Source organism: Arachis hypogaea, chromosome 1, assembly GCF_003086295.3.
Source record: "Arachis hypogaea cultivar Tifrunner chromosome 1, arahy.Tifrunner.gnm2.J5K5, whole genome shotgun sequence".
Classification (NCBI taxonomy): Eukaryota; Viridiplantae; Streptophyta; class Magnoliopsida; order Fabales; family Fabaceae; genus Arachis; species Arachis hypogaea.
The window spans coordinates 88,189,584-88,215,021 of NC_092036.1; the positions used below are offsets into that span (position 1 = coordinate 88,189,584).

At 40.1% G+C, this 25,438-nt stretch overlaps 1 non-coding gene across 1 annotated transcript; it reads left to right on the plus strand.

Moving 5' to 3' along the window:
• Positions 1 to 19,816: 19,816 nt before the first annotated feature.
• On the plus strand, positions 19,817 to 19,922 carry LOC112716809 (small nucleolar RNA R71). Its single transcript, XR_003160475.1, has one exon. It is a non-coding gene; the product is annotated as a small nucleolar RNA R71 (small nucleolar RNA).
• Positions 19,923 to 25,438: the final 5,516 nt, after the last annotated feature.

The window sequence follows — 25,438 nt, forward strand, 5'->3', positions numbered from 1 at the left end:
AGAAGAGAGAAAATCACACCAAGATATATCCTGGTTCAGCAGCTAAGTGCATTGCAGCCTACATCTAGTCTCCATCACAACAATGATGGAATTTCACCATAATCATGATTACATACACCAATTCTCCCTAGGAACTACCCTTCCTATCCGGGACAAGTCCAGAATCTAACTCCAATCCTGAACTTGACTTGGTAACCCACCAAGCTTTCAACGGCAAAGTGCTAAACCAACTTGCAAGGGGATTCCCTCAGAATCATGAAATACAACATAGATGTACAAAGGACCTCTAAGGACATCTATGGCTTTTTCTTTTAATTTTGTGCACTCTGCCTTTTTTCGCTCTATGGCTTTTTCTTACAAACCTCACTGTTTGCCTTTTTCCATGAGACTCAAGACAGACAAAATTAAACAAAAAAATACAAAATGAAGAACATTAAAGGAGAAGAACTTCTGTTAGCTGGGGTAGCTATAGGAACACTGTGCTTTCACTCTTTTCCTTACTTCAAGCCTTGGCTGTTCTCCCTTATTTATAGAAGGGGAAGCCTCCAAGGTTGAAACTCTTGAACCGAGCTAAACTACTTCTTCTTCAAGAAAAAACCGGTTTGGCTAGAGAGAGGAGAGGAAACCGTATGTAAAATACAACATACAATTACCTCTGTGTCTTCCTTTTTCACCAATCTTCATCAATCTGGGCCTTCAATCTTGACTTGCACTCCAAGAAGGATTCCTAGCCCTTGATGAGATCTTGATGATGACAGCTCCATTTGCTCTAACTTTTGCCTCTTCCTCCACGTAGCTATAGTAGCTACCTCCTGTTGTGGTTGATCAAAAGTAGAGATGAGCCATGCTTCCAAGGATCTTCTTCCGGTATGGAAGGCTTGAGATTACTTCACCACATCTTACCTTTTGTGGTAAAGATCTCAGCCGCACCTTACTTCAGATTTTCTTTTTCTTGATGCCATCATCACAATGGCCTTGCTACTAGCTTTTTCCACTTTCTGATAACTTGCCTTAGCTTCCATGAACACCAAGAACAAATTTTGAAAATTTTTAAGAAAACAAAAACACAAAGGACACCAAACTTAAAAAAATTTTATACTTTGGACACTAATAAATCAAAAATGCACAAGAAAAACAAGGAAAGACACAGAACAAGAAAAACTGAAGATCAAACAAAGGACACAAAAATTCAAAAAAAATGAAGAATAATAAAAACATGCAATGGACACCAAACTTAAAACATGAAAATAGACTCAAACAGAAAACTCTAAACAAACAAAAATAATTTATTCCTAATCTAAGCAACAAGATAAATCGTCAGTTGTCCAAACTTGAACAATCCCCAGCAACGGTGCCAAAAACTTGGTGCACGAAATTGCAATCACACTTTTGCAACTTTTCACAACTAACCAGCAAGTGCACTGGGTCGTCCAAGTAGTACCTTACATGAGTAAGGGGTTCATCCCACGGAGATTGCCGGCTTGAAGCAAGCTATGGTATCCTGTAACTCTTAGTCAGGAGTTTAATAATAAAAAGAGTTTTGTTTACAAAAAAGTAAAAGAACATGAAATGAATGATACTTGTTATTGAGTAATGGAGAACATGTTGGGGTTTCGGAGGTGCTCTGCCCTCTGAATTTCTGCTTTCCTACTGTCTTCTTCTCTAAACATGCATGGCTCCTTCTATGGCAAGCTATGTGTTGGTGGATCACCGTTGTCAATGGCTACCATCCGTCCTCTCAGTGAAAATGGTCCAGCTATGGTTCCCGTAGGGCTAATCATCTGTCAGTTCTCACTTGTGTTGGAATAGGATACATTTATCCTTTTTCACACTGTCACTGCGCCCAACAGTCGCGAGTTTGAAGCTCGTCACAGTCATCCCTTCCCAAATCCTACTCAGAATACCACAGATAAGGTTTAGACTTTTTGGATCTCAGGAATGTTGCCAATTGTTTCTAGCCTTTACCACGAAGGTCATCATCTCACAGATTCGAATGCTCTATTGTTAGGAGAAGCAGTCAAACTCGTGGATCAGGAGCCCAAGAGATACGCATTCAAGCTGTCGCCCAATGACTACGTTGAGCTCAGATAGAACAGAAATGGTTGTCAAGAACACGTTCATGGATTTGAATATGATGATGAGTGTCATGAATCATCACACTCATCACATTAAAATACGAGTGAATATCTTAGAATAGAAGCAAGCGTAATTGGATGGAAAACAATAGTAATTGCATTAATCCATTGAAACATAGCAGAGCTCCTCACACCCACCTATGGGGTTTAGAGAATCATGATGTCAAAGATACAATATGAAATGTAAAAATGTCATAAGTCCTAAATGAATATCTAAGAATAGTTTTTATACTAAACTAGTAACCTAGGTTTACAGAAAATGAGTTCCTAAGTGCAGATAGTGTAAAAATCCACCTCCAGGGTCCACTTTGTGAGTGTTTGGGCTGAGCTTTGAAGCTTTCACGTGCACAGGCCACTCTTGGAGTTGAAATCCAGCTTTAGTGCTAGTTTGGGCGTTTAACTCCAGTTTTGGTGCCAGTTCTGGCGTTTTATGCCAGAAAAGGGTTTCTAGCTGGCGTTTAACACCAATTTGGGCCATCAAATCTCGAGCAAAGTATGAACTATTATACATTTCTGTAAAGCCCAAGATGTCTACTTTCCAATGCAATTAAGAGCGTGCCAATTGGGATTCTGTAGCTCCAAAAAACCCACTTAGCGTGCAGGAGGGTCAGAATCCAACAGCATCTGTAGTCCTTTCTTAGCCTCTGAATCAAATATTTGCTCAGGTCCCTCAATTTCAGCCAGAAAATACTTGAAATTATAGAAAAATACACAAACCCATAGTGAAGTCTAGAAATGTGATTTTTGAATAAAAATTAATAAAAATATAACAAAAAGTGAATAAAACATGCTAAAAACTATATGAAAACACTACCAAAAAGCGTATAAAATATCTGCTCATCATACCTATGAAGGGAAGCTAGGCGACGCCGAGAATTAGAAGACAAGCTCCTAAAGCTTGAAGCTGATATCATAGCTAAAACTACTCGATCCAGCCACGAAGATAGTTCCCGTAAGGACCAAGACCCATTCGCCAAAGAGATCATGAAGGCCAAAATCCTAAAAGATTTCAAACCCCCCGACATGACTCTGTACGATGGCACATCAGATCCCAGCCAACATCTCAGTAATTTCAGAAGTAGAATGTATCTCACCGATGCCTTAGATGTAGTCCGCTGCAAAGCCTTCCCGACTACCTTGACAAAGACAGCAATTAAATGGTTCGACAATCTGCCCCCTAGGTCCATCTCAAGCTTTGACGACTTAGCCAAGAAGTTTCTAGCCAGATTCTCCATCCAGAAGGACAAAACTAAACACTCCCCAAGCCTATTAGGAATCAAGCAAGGAGATCGGGAAAGTCTTCGCAACTACATGGAAAGATTCAACAAAGCATGTCTGGACATACAAAATCTACCAACAGAAGCAGCCATCATATGTCTCATCAATGGCTTATGAGAAGGACCTTTTAGTCACACCATATCAAAAAAACATCCCACATCTCTGAACGAAGTACAAGAACGACTAGAAAAATTCATCAACATGGAGGAAAACTCTCAACTAGGAGAGACCTCAAAGTCTGGATTCTCCTACTCCTCTCAAGATAAGGATAAAGAGTCCAAGAAAAAAGAAGATCAGCATGGAGAAAAGGTCAAGAAATACCACAATTACACCCCTCTTCTGGTGTCCCTTGTAGATGTCTATCGAGAAGTATGCGAAAAGATACCCCCACCTCGCCCACTCAAAAGCAAGAAAAGAGGAGGAAATCAGGCAGAATACTGTGAATACCATCGGATTTATGGATATCCCACCAATGAGTGCTTCGATTTGAAGAATGTCATAGAAAAATTGGTAAGAGAGGGGAGACTAGATCGGTACTTAGCCAACAAATCAGATGAGCCAAGAAAAAGAAGAAGGGACGAAGAAGTCAGACGAACTGAACAACCACCTCGTACCCCGGAGAGACATGTTCACATGATACACGGAGGATTTGCGGGAAGAGGAATCTCTAAATCATCTCGCAAAAGACATCTCAAAGAAGTATATCATGTCGAGGGAGGAGAAGAAGCACCAGACCTCCCCACTATCACTTTCACTAAAGAAGACGTAGTTGGTGTCATCTCAGGACATGATGACACCATGGTCATCACTATCATATTGGCCAACGCTAATCTCCACCGCACGCTGGTAGACCAGGGAAGCTCGGCTGACATATTGTTCAAAACCGCCTTCGACAAACTCGACCCAGAGGAAAAAGAGCTCAGAGCATATCCAAACAGTTTATTCGGACTAGGAGACACTCCAATCCAACCACTTGGGTACATTTCACTGCACACAACCTTTGGAAAAGAAAATCGGTCAAAAACACTCAACATAGATTACATCGTGGTCGATGTAAGTTCAGCCTACAATGCCCTGATAGGTCGGACAATGCTAAATTAGCTCAGCGCAGTAGTCTCGACTCCAAATCTGTGCATGAAGTTTCCAACCACAGAAGGGATAGCTACGATAAAAGCAGACCAGAAGACAATGCGCCGCTGTTACAATGAAAGTCTAAACCTCAGAGGCAAAGGAGAAGAAATCCACACCATCGAACTCGGGGGAGTTCGAGGGTAGGAAGAACTTCGTCCACAACCCGTAGGCGAAATAGAAAAAGTCCAGATCGGAGATGTCCCAGATAAAACAACTAATATCAGCACAATCCTAAAAGGAGACATAAAGGAGTCCCTCATACAGTTCCTAAGAGACAATGTTGACCTCTTCGCATGGAAGGCCGCAGACATGCCGAGCATAGACCCCAAGTTAATGTGCCACAAGTTGGCAGTTTACCCAGGATCTCGGCCAGTACAGTAGAGGCGTAGAAAGATCAAACCAGAATGATCCCAAGCTGTGGAAGAATAGGTAAAAGCTCTACTAGAGGCGGGATTCATAAGAGAAGTCAAGTACCCACTATGGCTAGCCAACGTCGTCTTGGTAAAAAAATCAAATGGAAAGTGGCGGATGTACACTGATTACACCGATCTCAACAAAGCTTGCCCAAAAGATCCATATCCACTCCCAAGTATCGACTCTCTGGTGGATGCCTCCTCCAAATACAAATACCTTTCATTTATGGACGCCTATTCGGGATACAATCAAATCCCGATGTACCCGCCCGATCAAGAAAAAACCTCATTCTTAACCCCAAAAGCAAACTACTGCTACATCGTCATGTCATTTGGACTCAAAAATGCAGGAGCCACTTACCAAAGGTTAATGAATAAAGTCTTCACTAACCATGTCAAAAAGATCACGGAGGTATACGTGGATGACATGTTAATAAAGACACAAAGTGAGGAATCATTACTGTTTGACCTCACCCATGTATTCGATACCATAAGAAGGCATGGCATGCGACTTAACCCTGCAAAATACACCTTCGCAGTGGAAGCCAGCAAATTTTTAGGTTTTATGCTCACACAAAGAGAATCGAGGCAAATCCGGATAAATGCCGGGCTATACTCGACATGAAGATTCCGACTTGTGTCAAAGAGATACAACAACTAAATGGAAGATTGGCAGCCTTGTCCTGATTTTTAGTCGGATCGGCAATAAGATCTCTCCCCTTCTATGCTACTCTAAGGAAGGGAAAGAAGTTTGAATGGACAACGGAGTACAAACAGGCTTTCCAGGATTTCAAAAGGTTCCTGGGACAACTACCTATTCTAACTCAGCCACAGGAAGGAGAACCACTTGTATTGTACCTCGTAGTAGGACATCGGGCAATAGCCTCAGCATTGGTCAGAGAGGACAAAAGTGGACAACAGCCTATATACTTCATCAGCAAAGCACTACAAGGATCCGAGTTGAACTACCAAAAAATAGAAAATTTCACCTATGCTTTCATACTGACATCTCGACAACTTCGCCCATATTTCCAAGCCCACACCATCAAGGTTCGGACCAACCAGCCCATAAAAGGCATTCTATGGAAAACATACTTAGCAGGAAGAATTTTACAATGGGCAGTCGAGTTGTCCAAATTCGACCTTCAATATGAAGCTCGGACAGCCATCAAATCACAATATCTGGCCGACTTCATTGCAGAGTTTACTAGCACCCCAGAAATCCCTACTGAGTGGAATCTCTACGTAGATGGTTCCTCAAACAAAACTGAAAGTGGCGCAGGTGTGACAATAGAAAGCGACCAGGGAACCCAAATCGAACTTTCTCTCAAATTCAGGTTCCCTGCTTTAAATAACCAAGCCGAATATGAGGCATTACTAGCTAGTTTGAAGCTGGCTAAAGAGGTTGGAGCTCAAAAACTTATCATCTTCAGTGACTCACAAGTAGTCACCTCACAAATAGCAGGGAGCTACCAAGCCAAAGATCCCACCATGAAAAAGTACTTGGACAAAACCAGGAAACAACTCGGACAACTCGGGGAATATGAGGTCCGCCACATACCTCGGGAACATAACGCTCGAGCTGATGCACTCTCAAAACTAGCCAGCACCAAACCAGGGGAAACAATAGAAACTTCATCCAGGAAATACTAGAGAACCCGTCCATGTCAAAAGAAGAAAAGGTCCTTAGCCATCTGGATCAAGGATGGATGACTCCCATAATTAACTACCTCAAAATAGAAACACTCCCTACAGATAAGAAGGAGGCAAAGAGGTTAAAACGGGAGGCACAGTATTACACCATAATAAACAGTACTCTATATAAAAAAGGGATTTCAACACCCCTGTTGAAATGTGTACCGACTTCTAACACAAAGGAAGTTTTAGAAGAAATACATTGTGGCATCTGTGGCAACCATCTCGGAGCGCAAGCTCTCACCAAAAAAGTACTCCAGGCCGGATTCTATTGGCTGGCTTTACAAAAAGAGGCAACAGAATTCGTGAAGACATGTCCACCCTGTTAGAAACATGCCAATTTTCACATCGCCCCACCAGAGGAGCTCATCAGTGTAACCTCACCCTAGCCATTTGCAAAATGGGGACTCGAAGAAGTCAAAAATTCCTATATAGGAACATTGTCACAAGGTTTGGGGTTCCAAACTCTATTACCATAGACAATGGCACTCAATTCAGAGACACAGGCTTTAAAAAGTTAGTGGCCGACCTGAACATAAAACACCAATTCACATCTATAGAACACCCCCAGGCTAATGGACAAGCAGAAGCTGCTAACAAAGTCATATTAGCTGGGCTAAAATGGAGATTACAGGATGCAAATAGAGCCTGGGTTGAAGAGCTCCCACAAGTCCTGTGGGCTTATCGGACATCTCCACACTCCATAACAAGGGAGTCACCCTTCCGATTAGCTTACAAAATAGAGGTAATGATCCCAGTGGAAGTCGAAGAAGGATTGCCCAGAGTAATCCACTATAGTGAAGAAGCCAACTCCCAACTTCAAAGGGAAGAACTCGACCTACTCTCAGAAATCCAAGAAAGAGCTTGGATCAAGGAAGAGGCGTTAAAACGTCGAATGGCTTCAAGATACAATCAGAAGGTAGTACACCGAAGCTTTGCCAACAACGACCTCATCCTAATCCGAAATGATATCGGAACAAGTTGACTGGGAGAGGGGAAGCTAGCAGCTAACTGGAAAGCACCCTACCGAGTCACAAACGTACTGGGAAAAGACTACTACAGGGTGTCCGAACTAGAAGGGCGAGAGCTACCAAGGTCGTGGCACGCCTGCAACCTAAGAAGGTGTTATAGTTAGAGGTAATAAAGATCTTAGGTCAAGGTGCACTCCTTTTCTTGAAAAGGTTTTTTAACGAGGCACCAAGCCAAGATCTATAAAATTGCCCGACTTAGAAGGGTAAAACACCCACATGTATATATTTGTATATTTTGAATAAATTTTTTCAGATTTTCTACAAATCCTTTCATCAAGACGCATTAATCTGAAACACAAAAAAATTCATCGCTCGATTATAAAGCGACAGATCGGCAAAAAGTGAAAATCAAAATTCACTACTCGATCACAGTAAAGACCAACAAAGATGAAAGACTGAATTCATCAAAGGTCGAACAATGAGGATCAAACTCAATTTCTACAAAATCGGCAAAGATGAAAAGCGGCAAAAACAGAATAATGCAAGAAGTTATCAAAAGTGATCCATAGGAAAGGACCTGACGAGGTCTTCATAAAAATGGGTTGCTAAAAATAACTTAAAGACGGGCTGACATAAAGAAGTTGGACCAGTCGACTACAACAACAAAAGTTATAAAAAGTAATCCCTAGAAAGAGGCCTGGCCAGCCCTAAAAAAGAGGATTACTAGAAACAACCTAGAAGGGACCGACATGATGAAGTTGGCCCAACAAACCTACCAAAGTTATAAAAGTAATCCATAAAAGAGACCCGACAAAGGTCCAAATAAAATGGATTACTAGAAATAACTTAGAAGGGACCGACATGATGAAGTCAGTCCAACAAACCTAAAAAAGTTATAAAAAGTAATCCATAAAAAAGACCTGACAAAGGTCCAAATAATATAGATTACTAGAAATAATTTCGGACAGACCGAGATGAAGAAGTCCGCCGACAAAAGGCATGCGCTATAAGGGACTCAAGACGGACCCAGAAAGCCATAAAACCAATCCAAAAGTATTGTATGAAAAAATGCGAAGAAGACTAGTTAAACAAAGGCAATCAAAAGAGGTCGGACAACAAGATTCCAGCACTCTCAAGATTCCAGAAAAGTGTTAAAATGCAAACAAGCATGTCACAAAATAACAAACTCAAGAGGCCGCTTGAAGTCAACCCCAAGAGGCCTGAAAAACTACTTTGTTTTGACAAAAGAAGGTTGCTAAAAGGAAAGCAACTAATGTATCCAAAGCCAAACAAACCACTGGTGCACAAAAATTTTGATCATCAACAATGGCGCCAATAGACTTGGAGCTCTCAAACGTGAGTCACACTTTGTCACAACTTCGCACAACTAACCAGCAAGTGCACTGGGTCGTCCAAGTAATACCTTACGTGAGTAAGGGTCGATCCCACGGAGATTGTTGGTATGAAGCAAACTATGGTCATCTTGTAAATCTCAGTCAGGCAGATTCAAATGGTTATAATGGTTTTCAAAAATAAAGATAAATAAAGCATAAAATAAAGATAGAGATATTTATGTAATTCATTGGTGGGAATTTCAGATAAGTGCATGAAGATGTTGTGTTCCTTCTGAATCTCTGCTTTCCTACTGCTTTCATCCAATCATTCTTACTCCTTTTCATGGCAAGCTGTATGTAGGGCATCACCGTTGTGAATGGCTACTTCCCATCCTCTCAGTGAAAATGGTCCAAATGCTTTGTCACAGCACGGCTAATCATATGTCGGTTCTCGATCATGTCAGAATAGAATCCAGTGATTCTTTTGTGTTTGTCACTACGCCCAACAATCGCGAGTTTGAAGCTCGTCACAGTCATTCAATCCCTGAATCCTACTCGGAATACCACAGACAAGGTTTAGACTTTCTGGATTCTCAAGAATGCTACCAATGGATTCTAGCTTATACCACGAAGATTCTGATTAAGGAATCCAAGAGATATTCACTCTAGCTTTCGCTTGTAGAACAGAAGTGGTTGTCAGGCACGCGTTCATAAGGACGGATGATGATGAGTGTCACGGATCATCACATCCATCAGGTTGAAGTACGAGTAATATCTTAGAATACGAATAAGCTTGAATTGAATAGAAGAACGATAATAATTGCATTAATTCTTGAGGTACAGCTTTTCACTCAGTCTCAAGCTTTTCACTTGGACCTGCATGCCACAAGCACATGGTTAGGGACAACTTGATTTAGCCGCTTAGGCCTGGATTTTATTTCCTTGGGCTCTCCTATCCATTGATGCTCAAAGCCTTGGATCCTTTTTACCCTTGTCTTTTGGTTTTAAGGGCTATTGGCTTTTTTTGCTTGCTTTTTTCTTTTTCTTATATATTTTTTTTGCCATTTTTTTTGCAAGCTTTTGTTATTCACTGCTTTTTCTTGCTTCAAGAATCAATTTTATGATTTTTCAGATTATCAATAATATTTTTCTTATTCATCATTCTTTCAAGAGCCAACAATTTTAACATTCATAAACAACAAGATCAAAAATATGCACTGTTCAAGCATTCATTCAGAGAACAAAAAGTATTGTCACCACATCAATATAATTAAACTAATTTCAAGGATGAATTCGAAACTCATGTACTTCTTGCTCTTTTGTATTAAAAACATTTTTCATTTAAGAAAGGTGAATGATTCATGGAATTATTCATAGCCTCAAGACATAGACACTAGACACTAATGATCATGTAATAAAGACACAAACATAGACATACATGAAGCTCAAAAACCGAAAAACAGAGAGATAAGAACAAGAAAGTTAAAGAATGAGTCCACCTTCATGATGGTGGCGCCTTCTCCTTGAAGGACCAATGGTGTTCTCGAGCTCCTCTATGTCTCTTCCTTGCCTTTGTTGCTCCTCCCTCATAGCTCTTTGATCTTCTCTAATCTCATTGAGAATGATAGAGTGCTCTTGGTGTTCCACCCTTAATTGGTTCATGTCATGACTCAATCCTTCTAAAGAAGTATTGAGTTGTTCCCAATAGTTGTTTGGAGGAAAATGCATCCCTTGAGACATCTCAGGGATTTCTTGATGATGAGCTTCCTCATGTGTCTCTTGAGATCCATGAATAGGCTCTCTTGTTTGTTCCATTCTTTTCTTAGTGATGGGCTTGTCCTCTTCAATGACGATGTTTCTTTCTATGACAACTCCGGCTAAGTAGCATAGATGGCAAATGAGATGAGGAAAAGCTAGCCTTGCCAAGGTGGAGGACTTTTCGGCCACTTTGTAGAGTTCTAGAGAGATGACTTCATGAACTTCTACTTTCTCTCCAATCATGATGCTATGAATCATGATGGCCCGATCAACAGTTACTTTGGATTGGTTGCTAGTGGGGATGATGGAGCGTTGGATGAACTCCAACCATCCTCTAGCCACAGGTTTAAGGTCCAGTCTTCTCAATTGAACCGGCTTACCTTTTGAGTCTCTTTTCCATTGAGCTCCTTCCACACATATGTCCATGAGGACTTGGTCCAACCTTTGATCAAAGTTGACCCTTCTAGTGTAGGGGCGTGCGTCTTCTTGCATCAGAGGCAAGTTGAATGCCAACCTTACATTTTCCGGACTGAAATCTAAGCATTTCCCCCGAACCATTGTAAGATAATTCTTTGGATTCGGGTTCATACTTTGATCATGGTTCCTAGTGATCCATGCATTTGCATAGAACTCTTGAACCATTAAGATTCTAACTTGTTGAATGGGGTTGGTAAGAACTTCCCAACCTCTTCTTCGGATCTCATGTAGGATCTTCGGATACTCAATTTTCTTGAGCATGAAAGGGACCTCAGGGATCACCTTCTTCTTGGCTACAACTTCATAGAAGTGGTCTTGATGGGCTTTTGAGATGAATCTCTCCATCTCCCATGACTCGGAGGTGGAAGCTTTTGTCTTCCCTTTCCTCTTTCTAGATGTTTCTCCGGCTTTAGGTGCCATCAATGGTTATGGAAAAACAAAAAAAGCTATGCTTTTACTACACCAAACTTAGAATGTTGCTCGCTGGTGGACAAAATTGTAATCATCAATGTTGTACTCTTTATTGTTGTATGGAATATTATAATGGCTCTTTGCTATGTGTGGACACAACTTCATTCAACTAACCAGCAAGTTTACTGGGTCGTCCAAGTAATAAACCTTACGTGAGTAAGGGTCGATTCCACAGAGATTGTTGGTATGAAGCAAGCTATGGTCATCTTGTAAATCTCAGTCAGGCGGATAGTAATTGATTATGGATTTTCAAAAATTAATAAATAATAAACATAAAATAAAGATAAAGTTACTCATGTAATCCAATGATGGGGATTTCAGATAGGCGTATGGAGATGCTGTGCTCCACCTGAATCTCTGCTTTCCTACTGCTTTTATCCAATTTTATCACTCCCTTCTATGACAAGCTGTATGTAGGGCATCACCGTTGTCAATGCCTACATCCCATCCTCTCAGTGAAAAAGGTCCAAATGCTCTGTCACAGCACGACTAATCATCTGTCGGTTCTCAATCAGGTTGGAGTAGAATCCCTTGATTCTTTTGAGTCTGTCACTAACGCCCAACCTTCAGGAGTTTGAAGCTCGTCACATTCATTCAATTCCGAAATCCTACTCGGAATACCACAGACAAGGTTACACCTTCTGGATTCCCATGAATGCCGCCATCAATTCTAGCATATACCACGAAGATTCTGTTTAAGGAATCCAAGATATATGCGCCCGGTCTAGGGTAGAACGGAAGTGGTTGTCAATCACGCGCGTTCATAGGTGAGAATGATGATGAGTGTCTGACAAACCCCATTTTGAGGGTTTATCTTGTGCTGATTTCAGGGGTTTTATCAATGATTCCACACACTTTCTATATGAGAATACAAGAGTTTGCATTCCTTTCCTAGTTTTGCCTCATGAATGAAAACATGCTTATTTTGCACTAAAATAGATACATTTCTAATCTTCTCTTGATGCCATTCGATGCCGTGACTTGTGTGTTAAGTGGTTCCAGGATATAGAGTAGGAATGGACAGGAAAAGAGAAGGAAGACGGGTGCAAAGGAAGGAAACATGAGAACTGAGCTTTGGAAATTTCCGCATGGGCGCGTGCGCGCACCTGGCGCGCCCGCGCGGATAAGAGCATCGTGAAGCCGAGACTTAGAGCCAAGCCACGAGCCGGCTTGCGTAGCGGCTAAGCCAGGATCCTCATGGACGCGCACGCGTACATCACGCCTCTGCGCACATTACAAGACGCCTCAACAGCGCGTACGCGTACCTTGCGCGTGCGCGCCGATTTGCGAATGTGGTGTTTTTAAGAAGTCACGTGACTTAGGCGTGGAGGTAGTTAAGAATCCCACTTTTGGGGAAATGCCTTGGCGGGAAAAGGCTTAAGAAGACCAAGGGAGCAAGGGTTAAACACACTTAGTTCATTTGCTAGATTTTAGATTTTTTGGGAGGAGAGTTAGTTTTCACTTTTGGGAGAGAAGAAGAGGAAAAGATTCCAAGCTTTTCACTAGGGTTCATCTTCACCCAATTTCTGAATTTTCAATCATTTTTGGTGAGATCCATTACAATTCTCATTCCATTTTATTCATGTCATAGATTTTTCTTCTCCAAATTCAAGTAGTTGTAATTGATCAACTCTCATAGATCTAGAATTTAATGTTGTAATTTTGAATTTCATTATCTCTTTGAGAATTTGCTTTCCATTGCTACTCTTTGAGGCTTGGTGTTAGATTCTTGTGTTGCAATACTTTCAATTCTATTTTTCTTCTCATTTTACTATGACTTTCCTTTTTGCTCATCACATGTTTGATAAAATGTCAACACTAGCTATGGAGTAGAACTTTTACACTTGGCATAGGGTTTGGTCATTGGAAGAAGTTGAATAGTTGTATCAATAGTTGATTTGGAATTAGGGATTGCTAGTTGGCTTGGAGTGCACTAAAGCTAGATTCCCATGAGGTGAAGCTAGGACTTGTGACTCAAGTTGATTGTTTTCATTTGATTTTCCTCTATACTTAGGGGATAACTAAATGAAGCAAGGCCTAATTGTTGTCAACATTGAATGGACTATAAGGATAGAATTTCTAATGCCAACCCTAAGCCAAGTCTTTTGATAATTGATTGTTTGTTTCTCAATACTTTGCTAAAACCTTCAAAGAATTCCAATAAGGCTTACTAAATCAATAAGATGCACACTTTGGCAATTCCAAGGGAGAACGACTCGGGAGACTAGTACTCTCGGATATAGATTGTAGATTTGTTTGATGATGGATTTTGCGTTGGTTTAGACTATACTACGATTGATCACTTGATAAATTCTATACCGGCAAAAATTCATTCGTCAGTGTCACAGATCATCACATTCATCAAGTTGAAGTGCAACGAATATCTTAGAATAGGAATAATTCGAATTGGATAGAAAATAATAGTAATTGCATTGAAACTTGAGGTACAGCAGAGCTCCACACCCTTAATCTATGGTGTGTAGAAACTCCACCATTGAAAATACATAAGTGAAAGGTTCAGGCATGGCCGAATGGCCAGCCCCCCCAAAATGTGATCAACAGTCTCCTCAGATGAAGAATAAAATAAAACTGAGACCAAAGATGTCTAATACAATAGTAAATTATCCTATTTATACTAGACTAGCTACTAGGGTTTACATGAGTAAGTAATTGATGCATAAATCCACTTCCGGGGCTCGCTTGGCGTGTGCTTAGGCTGAGCTTGATCTATCCACGAGCTGAGGCTTCTTTTGGAGTTGAACGCCAAGTTGTAACGTGTTTTGGGCGTTCAACTCCGGGTCGTGACGTGTTTCTGGCGTTTTACTCCAGACAGCAACATGGAACTGGCTTTGAGCGCCAGTTTACGTCATCAATTCCCGAATAAAGTATAAACTATTATATATTGCTGGAAAGCTATGGATGTCTACTTTCCAACGCCGTTGAGAGCTCGCCATTTGAAGTTCTATAGCTCCAGAAAATCCATTTCGAGTACAGGGAGGCCAGATTCCAACAGCATCAGCAGTCCTTTGTCAGCCTCCTATCAGAGTTTTGCTCAAGTCCCTCAATTTCAGCCAGAAATTACCTGAAATCACAGAAAAACACACAAACTCATAGTAAAGTCCAGAAATGTGAATTTAACATAAAAACTAATGAAAACATCCCTAAAAGTAGCTTGAACTTACTAAAAACTACCTAAAAACAATGCCAAAAAGCGTATAAATTATCCGCTTATCACAACACCAAACTTAAATTGTTGCTTGTCCCCAAGCAACTAAAAATCAAATAGGATAAAAAGAAGAGAATATACTATAAATTCCAAAATATCAATGAATATTAATTCTAATTAGATGAGCGGGACTTGTAGCTTTTTGCTTCTGAACAGTTTTGGCATCTCACTTTTTCCTTTAAAGTTCAGAATGATTGGCTTCTCTATGAACTTAGAATTTCGGATGGTGTTATTGATTCTCCTAGTTAAGTATGTTGATTCTTGAACACAGCTACTTATGAGTCTTGGCCGTGGGCCGAAGCACTTTGTTTTCCAGTATTACCACCGGATACATAAATGCCACAGACACATGACTGGGTGAACCTTTTCAGATTGTGACTCAGCTTTGCTAGAGTCCCCAGTTAGAGGTGTCCTGGGCTCTGAAGCACACTCTTTTGCTTTGGATCACGACTTTAACCACTCGGCCTCAAGCTTTTCACTTGGGCCTTCATGACACAAGCACATGGTTAGGGACAGCTTGGTTTAGCCGCTTAGGCTTGGATTTTATTTCCTTGGGCCCTCCTATCCATTGATGCTCAAAGCCTTGGATCCTTTTTACCCTTGCCTTTTGGTTTTAAGGGCTATTGGCTTTTTCTGCTTGCTATTTATTTTTCTTTCTATTTTTTTTCGCAAGATTTTGTTTTTCACTGCTTTTTCTTGCTTCAAGAATCAATTTCATGATTTTTCAGATTATCAATAACATTTCTCTTTTGTTCGTCATTCTTTCAAGAGCCAACAGTTTTAACATTCATAAACAACAAGATAAAAAATATGCACTGTTCAAGCATTCATTCAGAAAGCAAAAAGTATTGTCACCACATCAATATAATTAAATTAAATTCAAGGATAAATTCGAAACTCATGTACTTCTTGTTCTTTTGAATTAAAACATTTTTCATTTAAGAGTGGTGAAGGATTAATGGAATTATTCATAACTTTACGACATAGTTACTAACTACTAATGATCATGAAGTAGAGACACAAAACATAGATAAACATTTAATATAAAAACCGAACAGCAGAAAAGTAAGAACAAGGAATGAATCCACCTTAGTGGCGTCTTCTTCTTGAAGGACCAACAATGTTCTTAAGCTCTTCTATGTCCCTTCCTTGGCTTTGTTGCTCCTCCCTCATTGCTCTTTGATCTTCTCTTATTTCATGGAGAATGATGGAGTGCTCTTGATGTTCCACCCTTAATTGTTCCACATTGTAACTCAAATCTTCTAGGGAAGTGTTGAGTTGTTCCCAATAGTGGTTGGGAGGAAAGTCCATCCCTTGAGGCATGTCAGGGATTTCTTGATGATGAGCTTCCTCATGCATCTCTTGAGATCCGTGGAGGGTCTCTCTTGCTTGCTCCATCCTCTTCTTGGTAATGGGCTTATCCTCTTCAATGAGGTTGTCTCCTTTTATGATAACTCCAGCTGAGTAACATAAATGGCAAATAAGATGAGGAAAAGCTAGCCTTGCCGTGTTGGAGGGCTTATCGGCTATTTTGTAGATTTCATGGCAGATGACTTCATGAACTTCTACTTCCTTTCCAATCATGATGCTATGAATCATGATGGCCCGATCCACAATAACTTCAGATCGGTTGCTAGTGGGAATGATGGAGCGTTGAATGAACTCCAACCATCCTCTAGCTACAGGCTTGAGGTCCAGTCTTCTCAGTTGAAGTGGCTTGCCTTTGGAGTCTCTTTTCCATTGAGCTCCTTCCATACATATGTCCATAAGGACTTGGTCCAACCTTTGATTAAAGTTGACCCTTCTAGTGTAGGGGCGTTCATCTCCTTGCATCATGGGCAAGTAGAATGCCAACCTCACATTTTCCGAACTAAAATCTAAGTATTTTCCCCGAACCATTGTGAGATAATTCTTTGGATTCAGATTCATACTTTGATCATGGTTCCTAGTGATCCATGCATTGGCATAGAACTCTTGAACCATTAAGATTCCGACTTGTTGCATGGGGTTGGTTAGGACTTCCTAACCTCTTCTTCGGATTTCATGTCGGATCTCCGGATACTCATTTTTCTTGAGTTTGAAAGGGACCTCAGGGATCACCTTCTTCTTTGCCACAACATCATAGAAGTGGTCTTGATGGTTTTTGGAGATGAATCTTTCCATCTCCCATGACTCGGAGGTGGAAGCTTTTGTCTTCCCTTTTCCTTTTTTAGAGGATTCTCCGGCCTTAGGTACCATTGATGGTAATGGAAAAATAAAAAGATTATGCTTTGACCACACCAAACTTAAAATATTACTCGCCCTCGAGCAAGAGAAGAAAGAAAAGAAGAAGAAGAAGAAGAAAATATGGAGGAGAGTGAGGGAAGGTGTTTCGGTCAAGGTGTAGAAGAGAGGGTTTGTGTTGTGTGAAAATGAAGTAGAATGGAAGGGTATATATAGGGAGGGGAGTGGGTGTAGTTTCGGTCATTTAGGGTGGGTTTGGGTGGGAAAGATTTTTGAATTTTGAAGGTGGGTGGGGTTTATGGGGAAGAGTGGATGGATGTGAGTGGTGAAGGGGGTAATTGGAAAGAGAGGTTTGAGGTGATTGGTGAAGGGTGTTTGGGGAAGTGTGTTTATTGGAAAGAGAGAATGAATGTTGAGAAGAGGGGAGAATATGTTAGGTAGGGATCCTGTGGGGTCCACAGATCCTAAGATGATCCTGTGGGGTCCACAGATCCTGAGGTGTCAAGGATTTACGTCCCTGCACCAATTAGGCATGTAAAATTCCTTTGCACACCATTCTGGTGTTTGAACGCCGAAGTGATGCACACTCTGGGCGTTCAACGCCCATGTGTAGCATGTTTCTGGCGTTGAACACCAGTTCCATGCTTGTTACTGGCGTTAAGCGCCAGCTTTCCTCAAGGCATATTCCTGGCGTTCAAACGCCAGGATGTTGCTTGTTTCTGGCGTTCAACACCAGAAACATGCTCTATTCTGGCGTTGAACGCCAGCCAGATGCACCTTACTGGCGTTTAAACGCCAGTAAGTCCTTCCTCTAGGGTGTGATTTTTCTTCTGCTATTTTTTATTCTGTTTTTAATTTTAGTATTTTTTTCTTGACTCCACATGATCATGAACCTAATAAAACACAAAATAAAAATAAAATAAAATTAAAATTAGACATATAAAAATTGGGTTGCCTCCCAATAAGCGCTTCTTTAGTGTCATTAGCTTGACAGTGGGCTCTCACGGAGCCTCACAGATATTCAGAGCATGATGAGGGCCTCCCAACACCAAACTTAGAGTTTGAATGAGGGGGCTTCTCAACACCAAACTTAGAGTTTGGTTGTGGCCTCCCAACACCAAACTTAGAGTTTGACTGTGGGGGCTCTTTTTGACTCTGTACTGAGAGAAGCTTTTCATGATTCTTCTCCATGGTTGCAGAGGAAGGTCCTTGAGCTTTAAACACAAGGTAGTCCCCATTCAATTGAAGGATTTATTCTCCTCTGCTAACATCAATAACAGCTTCTGCTGTGGCTAGGAAGGGTCTTCCAAGGATGATGCATTCATCTTCTTCCTTCCTAGTGTCTAAGATTATGAAATCAGTAGGGATGTAAAGGCCTTCAACCTTTACTAACACGTCCTCTACTAATCCATAAGCTTGTTTTACTGACTTGTCTGCCAATTGAAGTGAGAATAAGGCAGGCTGTACCTCAATGATCCCCAGTTTCTCCATTATAGAGAGTGGCATAAGATTTATGCCTGACCCTAGGTCACACAGAGCCTTGTTAAAGGTCATGATGCCTATGGTACAGGGTATTAAGAATTTACCAGGATCTTGTCTCTTTTGAGGTAGAGTTTTCTGAATCCATGTATCTAGTTCACTAATGAGCAAGGGGGATTCACCTTCCCAAGTCTCATTACCAAACAACTTGGCATTCAGCTTCATGATAGCTCCTAGATATTGAGCAACTTGCTCTCCAGTTACATCTTCATCCTCTTCTGAGGAGGAATAGTTTTCATAGCTCATGAATGGCAGAAGGAGATTTAGTGGAATCTCTATGGTTTCTATATGAGCCTCAGATTCCTTTAGGTCCTCAATGGGGAACTCCTTCTTGTTTGAGAGACGTCCCAGGAGGTCTTTCTCACTAGGATTTTCGTCCTTCTCCTCCCTTGTGCATTCGGCCATATTGATTACTTTAATGGCCTTACAATCTCCTTTTGGATTCTCTTCTGTATTGCTTGGGAGAATACTGGGAGGAGTTTCAATGACTTTCTTACTCAGCTGGCCCACTTGTGCCTCCAGATTTCTAATGGAGGACCTTGTTTCACTCATGAAACTTAAAGTGGCTTTTGACAAATCAGAGACTAAGTTTGCTAAATTAGAGGGGCTCTGTTCAGAATTTTCTGTTTGTTGCTGAGAAGATGATAGAAAAGGCTTGTTATTACTGAGCATATTTCTTCCACCATTGTTAAAGCCTTGTTGAGGCTTTTGTTGATCCTTCCATGAGAAATTTGGATGATTTCTCCATGATGAGTTATAGGTGTTTCCATAATGTTCACCCATGTAATTAACCTCTGTCATTGCAGGGTTCTCAGGATCATAAGCTTCTTTAGAAGCTGCCTCTTTAGTACTGTTGGATGTATTTTGCCATCCATTCATACTTTGAGAGATCATGTTGACTTGCTGAGTCAACACTTTGTTCTGAGCCAATATGGCATTCAGAGTATCAATTTCAAGAACTCCCTTCCTCTGAGGCGTCCCACTATTCACGAAATTCCTCTCAGAAGTGTACATGAATTGGTTATTTGCAACCATGTCAATAAGTTCTTGAGCCTCTTCAGGCGTTTTCTTTAGGTGAATCGATCCACCTGCAGAATGGTCCAATGACATCTTAGAAAATTCAGATAGACCATAATAGAATATATCTAATATGGTCCATTCTGAAAACATGTCAGAAGGACACTTTTTGGTCATCTGCTTGTATCTTTCCCAAGCTTCATAGAGGGATTCACCATCTTTTTGCTTGAAGGTCTAAACATCCACTCTATGCTTGCTCAGCTTTTGAGGAGGAAATAATTTATCCAAGAAGGCCGTGACCAGCTTATGCCAGGAGTCCAGGCTATCTTTAGGTTGTGAGTCCAACCATATTCTAGCTCTGTCTCTTACAGCAAAAGGGAAAAGCATGAGCCTGTAGACTTCAGGATCTACTCCATTTGTCTTAACAGTCTCACAAATCTATAAGAACTCAGTTAAAAACTGGTAAGGATCTTCAGATGGAAGTCCATAAAACTTGCAGTTCTGTTGCATTAAAGCAACTAGTTGAGGCTTAAGCTCAAAATTGTTGGCTCCAATGGCATGAATGGAGATGCTTCTTCCATCAAATTTGGACGTTGGTTTTGTGAAGTCACCAAGCATTCTCCTTTCATTATTGTTGTTGGGTTCAGCTGCCATCTCCTTCTCTTGTTCGAAAATTTCAGAAAGGTTGCCTCTGGATTGTTGTAGTTTAGCTTCTCTTAGTTTCCTCTTCAGAGTCCTTTCAGGTTCTGGATCAGCTTCAACAAGAGTGTATTTTTCCTTGTTCCTGCTCATATAGGGAAAAAGAGAACAAGAAAAGAAAGAGGAATCTCTATGTCAAAGTATAGAGATTCTTTTATGTTAGTAGAAGAAAAAAAGGGCAGAGTAGTGAAGAAGAATGGGTAAGGATAGAGGTGGTGATCTGAGATGAAGAGAGATGAAGAGAAGTGTTAGTGAATAAATAAATAAATAGATAGAAGGAGAGATAGAGAATTTCGAAAATAATTTTGAAAAAGTGGTTAGTGATTTTTGAAAATTAAAGATAAGATATGATTAAAATTAAAATTTAAACAATTAAAAATAATTTTTTTGAAAAAGAGGGAGGTATTTTCGAAAATTAGAGGGAGAAAAGTAGTTAGGTGGTTTTGAAAAAGATAAAAAACAAATAAAAATTCAAATAGTTAGTTGAAAAAGATATTAAAATCAAATTTGAAAAGATAAGAAGATAAGAAGTTAGATAAGATATTTTGAAATCAAATTTTTGAAAAAGATAAAATTTTGAAAAAGATATGATAAAAAGATAAGATATAAAAGATATGATAAGATATGTTTGAAAAAGATTTAATTTTTTTAAAATTAAAATTAATTACTTTACTAACAAGAAACTACAAGATAAGATTCTAGAATTTAAAGATTGAACCTTTCTTAACAAGAAAGTAACAAACTTCAAATTTTTGAATCAATCACATTAATTGTTAGTGTAATTTCGAAATTTTTGAAATAAAGATAAGGAAGAGATTTTGAAAATATTTTGAAAAAGATTTTTAAAATTTTCGAAAAAAAGAAAAAAATGAAAAAGATATGATTTTTGAAATTTGAAAATTTGACTTGACTTGTAAGAAACAACTAATTTTGAAAATTTTTGACTAAGTCAACTTCAAATTTTCAAAATTTTGAGAGAAAAAAGGAAAAGATATTTTTTTATTTTTGAATTTTTAATGATGAGAGAGAGAAATTAAAAACGTCATTTTTGTGTTTTTCTCTTTTCTTTATGGATCAAAACAAAGAATGCATGCAAGAACACTATGAATGTCAAGATGAACACCAAGAACACTACGAAGATCATGATGAACATCAAGAACATAATTTTGAAAGATTTTTGATGCAAAGAAAACATGCAAGACACCAAACTTATAAATCTTTAATGCATGGACTCTAACAAACAAAAAATGCATATGAAAAACAACAAACAACACAAAACAAGAAAACATCAAGATCAAACAAGAAGACTTGTCAAGAACAACTTGATGATCATGAAGAACACCATGAATGCATGAATTTTTGAAAAATGCAAGAAAACTTTTTAAAGCATGCAATTGACACCAAACTTAAAAGTTGACTCAAGACTTGAACAAGAAACACAAAATATTTTTGATTTTTATGATTTTATGATTTTTTTCGAAAATATTCTTTAGAAAAACAAAAATAAAGAAAAAATTTTTGAAAAATTTTTTTGAAAAGAAAATAAAAAGAAAATTACCTAATCTGAGCAACAAGATGAACCGTCAGTTGTCCATACTCGAACAATCCCCGGCAACGGCGCCAAAAACTTGGTGGACGAAATTGTGATCATCAATGTTGTACTCTTTATTGTTGTATGGAATAATTATAATGGCTCTTTGCTATGTGTGGACACAACTCCGTTTAACTAACCAGCAAGTGTACTGGGTCGTCCAAGTAATAAACCTTACGTGAGTAAGGGTCGATTCCACAGAGATTGTTGGTATGAAGCAAGCTATGGTCATCTTGTAAATCTCAGTCAGGCGGATAGTAATTGATTATGGATTTTCGAAAATAAACATAAAATAAAGATAAAGTTACTCATGTAATCCAATGATGGGGATTTCAGATAGGCGTATGGAGATGCTGTGCTCCTCCTGAATCTCTGCTTTCCTACTGCTTTTATCCAATTTTATCACTCCCTTCTATGGCAAGCTGTATGTAGGGCATCACCGTTGTCAATGGCTACATCCCATCCTCTCAGTGAAAAAGGTCCAAATGCTCTGTCACAGCACGGCTAATCATCTGTCGGTTCTCAATCAGGTTGAAGTAGAATCCCTTGATTCTTTTGCGTCTGTCACTAACGCCCAGCCTTCAGAAGTTTGAAGCTCGTCACAGTCATTCAATTCCGAAATCCTACTCGGAATACCACAGACAAGGTTAGACCTTCTGGATTCCCATGAATGCCGCCATCAATTCTAGCTTATACCACGAAGATTCTGTTTAAGGAATCCAAGAGATATGCGCCCGGTCTAGGGTAGAATAGAAGTGGTTGTCAGTCACGCGCGTTCATAGGTGAGAATGATGACGAGTGTCACGGATCATCACATTCATCAAGTTGAAGTGAAACGAATATCTTAGAATAGGAATAATTCAAATTGGATAGAAAATAATAGTAATTGCATTGAAACTTGAGGTACAGCAGAGCTCTACACCCTTAATCTATGGTGTGTAGAAACTCCACCGTTGAAAATACATAAGTGAAAGGTTCAGGCATGGCCGAATGGCCAGCCCCCCAAAACATGATCAATAGTCTCCTCAGATGAAGAATAAAATAAAACTGAGACCAAAGATGTCTAATACAATAGTAAATTATCCTATTTATACTAGACTAGCTACTAGGGTTTACATGAGTAAGTAATTGATACATAAATCCACTTCTGGGGCCCGCTTGGTGTGTGTTTGGGCTGAGCTTGATCTATCCACGAGCTGAGGCTTCTTTTGGAGTTGAACGCCAAGTTGTAACGTGTTTTGGGCGTTCAACTCCGGGTCGTGACGTGTTTCTGGCGTTTTACTCCAGACAACAACATGGAACTGGCGTGGAGCGCCAGTTTACATCGTCAATTCCCAAATAAAGCATGGACTATTATATATTGCTGGAAAGCTCTGGATGTCTACTTTCCAACGCCGTTGAGAGCCCGCCATTTGAAGTTCTGTAGCTCCAGAAAATCTATTTCGAGTGCAGGGAGGTCAGATTCCAACAGCATCAGCAGTCCTTTGTCAGCCTCTTATTAGAGTTTTGCTCAAGTCCCTCAATTTCAGCCAGAAATTACCTGAAATCATAGAAAAACACGCAAACTCATAGTAAAGTCTAGAAATGTGAATTTAACATAAAAACTAATGAAAACATCCCTAAAAGTAGCTTGAACTTACTAAAAACTACCTAAAAACAATGCCAAAAAGCATATAAATTATCCGCTCATCACTCGCCCTCGAGCAAAAGAAGAAAAAATAGATGAAGAAGAAGATGATATGGAGGAGAGGGAGAGAGATGTGTATTCGGCCAAGAGGGAGAAGAGAGGGTTGTGTTGTGTGAAAATGAAAAAATGTGGAGGGGTTTATATAGTGGAGGGAGAGGGGTTAGGGTTCGGTCTTTTAGGGTGGGTTTGGGTGGGAAAGAGATTTTGAATTTGAAGGTGGGAGGGGTTTATGGGGAAGTGTGGATGGATGTGAGTGGTGAAGAGGTGATGGGGAAGAGAGATTGAGGTGATTGGTGAAGGGTATTTGGGGAAGAGTGTTATTGGATTGTGTGAAGAAGAGAGAATGTTAGTTGAGGTAGGTGGGGATCCTGTGGGGTCCACAGATCCTGAGGTGATCCTATGGGGTTCACAGATCCTGAGGTGTCAAGAATTTCTCATCCTTGCACCTTTAGGCATGTAAAATGCCCTCCGTATGCAATCTTGGCGTTTAACGCCAAACTGCAGCATGTTTCTAGCGTTAAAGACCACTTCCATGCTTTTTTTGGGCGTTGAACGCCAATCTGCAGCATGTTTCTGGCGTTCATCGTCACTTCCATGCTTGTTTCTGGCGTTTAACGCAAGCTCTCCTCATGGTGTAATCCTGGCGTTTAAAAGCCAGACTGCTGCTTGTTGCTGGCATTCAACGCCAGCTTCGTGCTCTGTTCTAGCATTGAACGCCAGCTAGATGCTCTTTACTGGCGTTTAAATGGCAGTAAGCTCTTCCTCCAGGGTGTGCTGTTTCTTCTGCTGTTTTTTTAATTTTTGAAATTTTTTTGTGACTCCACATGATCATAAACCTAATAAAACATAAAAGAACAATAGAAATATAGATAAATAAAAATTGGGTTGCCTCCCAATAAGCGCTTCTTTAATGTTAATAGCTTGACAGTGAGCTCTCTTGGAGCTTCACAGATCATTAGAGCATTATTGGGACCTCCCAACGCCAAACTTAGAGTTTGAATGTGGGGGCTTTGTTTGACTCTGTATTGAGAGAAGCTTTTCATGCTTCCTCTCCATGGTTGCAGAGGAAGATTGATGAGCGGATAATTTGTATACTTTTTGGCATTGTTTTTGGTATGTTTTTGATATGATCTAGTTAGTTTTTAGTATATTTTTATTAGTTTTTAGTTAAAATTCACTTTTCTGGACTTTACTATGAGTTTGTGTGTTTTTCTGTGATTTCAGGTATTTTCTGACTGAAATTGAAGGTTCTGAGCAAAAATCTGATCCAGAGACTGAAAAGGACTGCAGATGCTGTTGGATTCTGACCTCCCTGCACTCGAAGTGGATTTTCTGGAGCTACAGAAGCCCAATTGGCGCGCTCTCAACGGCATTGGAAAGTAGACATCCAGGGCTTTCCAGCAATATATAATAGTCCATACTTTGTCCAAGATTTGATGGCCCAAACCCGCGTTGCAATCCGGCCTCAGAAATTCCAGCGTTAAACGCCGGAACAGGAATAAAAGTTGGAGTTAAACGCCCAAACTGGCATGAGAACTGGCGTTTAACTCCAGAAAAGGTCTCTACACGAATTTCCTTCATTGCTCAGCCCAAGCACACACCACGTGGGCCCGGAAGTGGATTTTTCTGTCATTTACTCATTTCTGTAAACCTTAGGATACTAGTTTACTACTTATAGGACCTTTTGACATTGTAATCAGTACCGAATGCGACCTTATGACATTGTACACGTTTTCCACAGTATGAGTCTCTAAACCCCATGGTTGGGGGTGAGGAGCTCTGCTGTGTCTTGA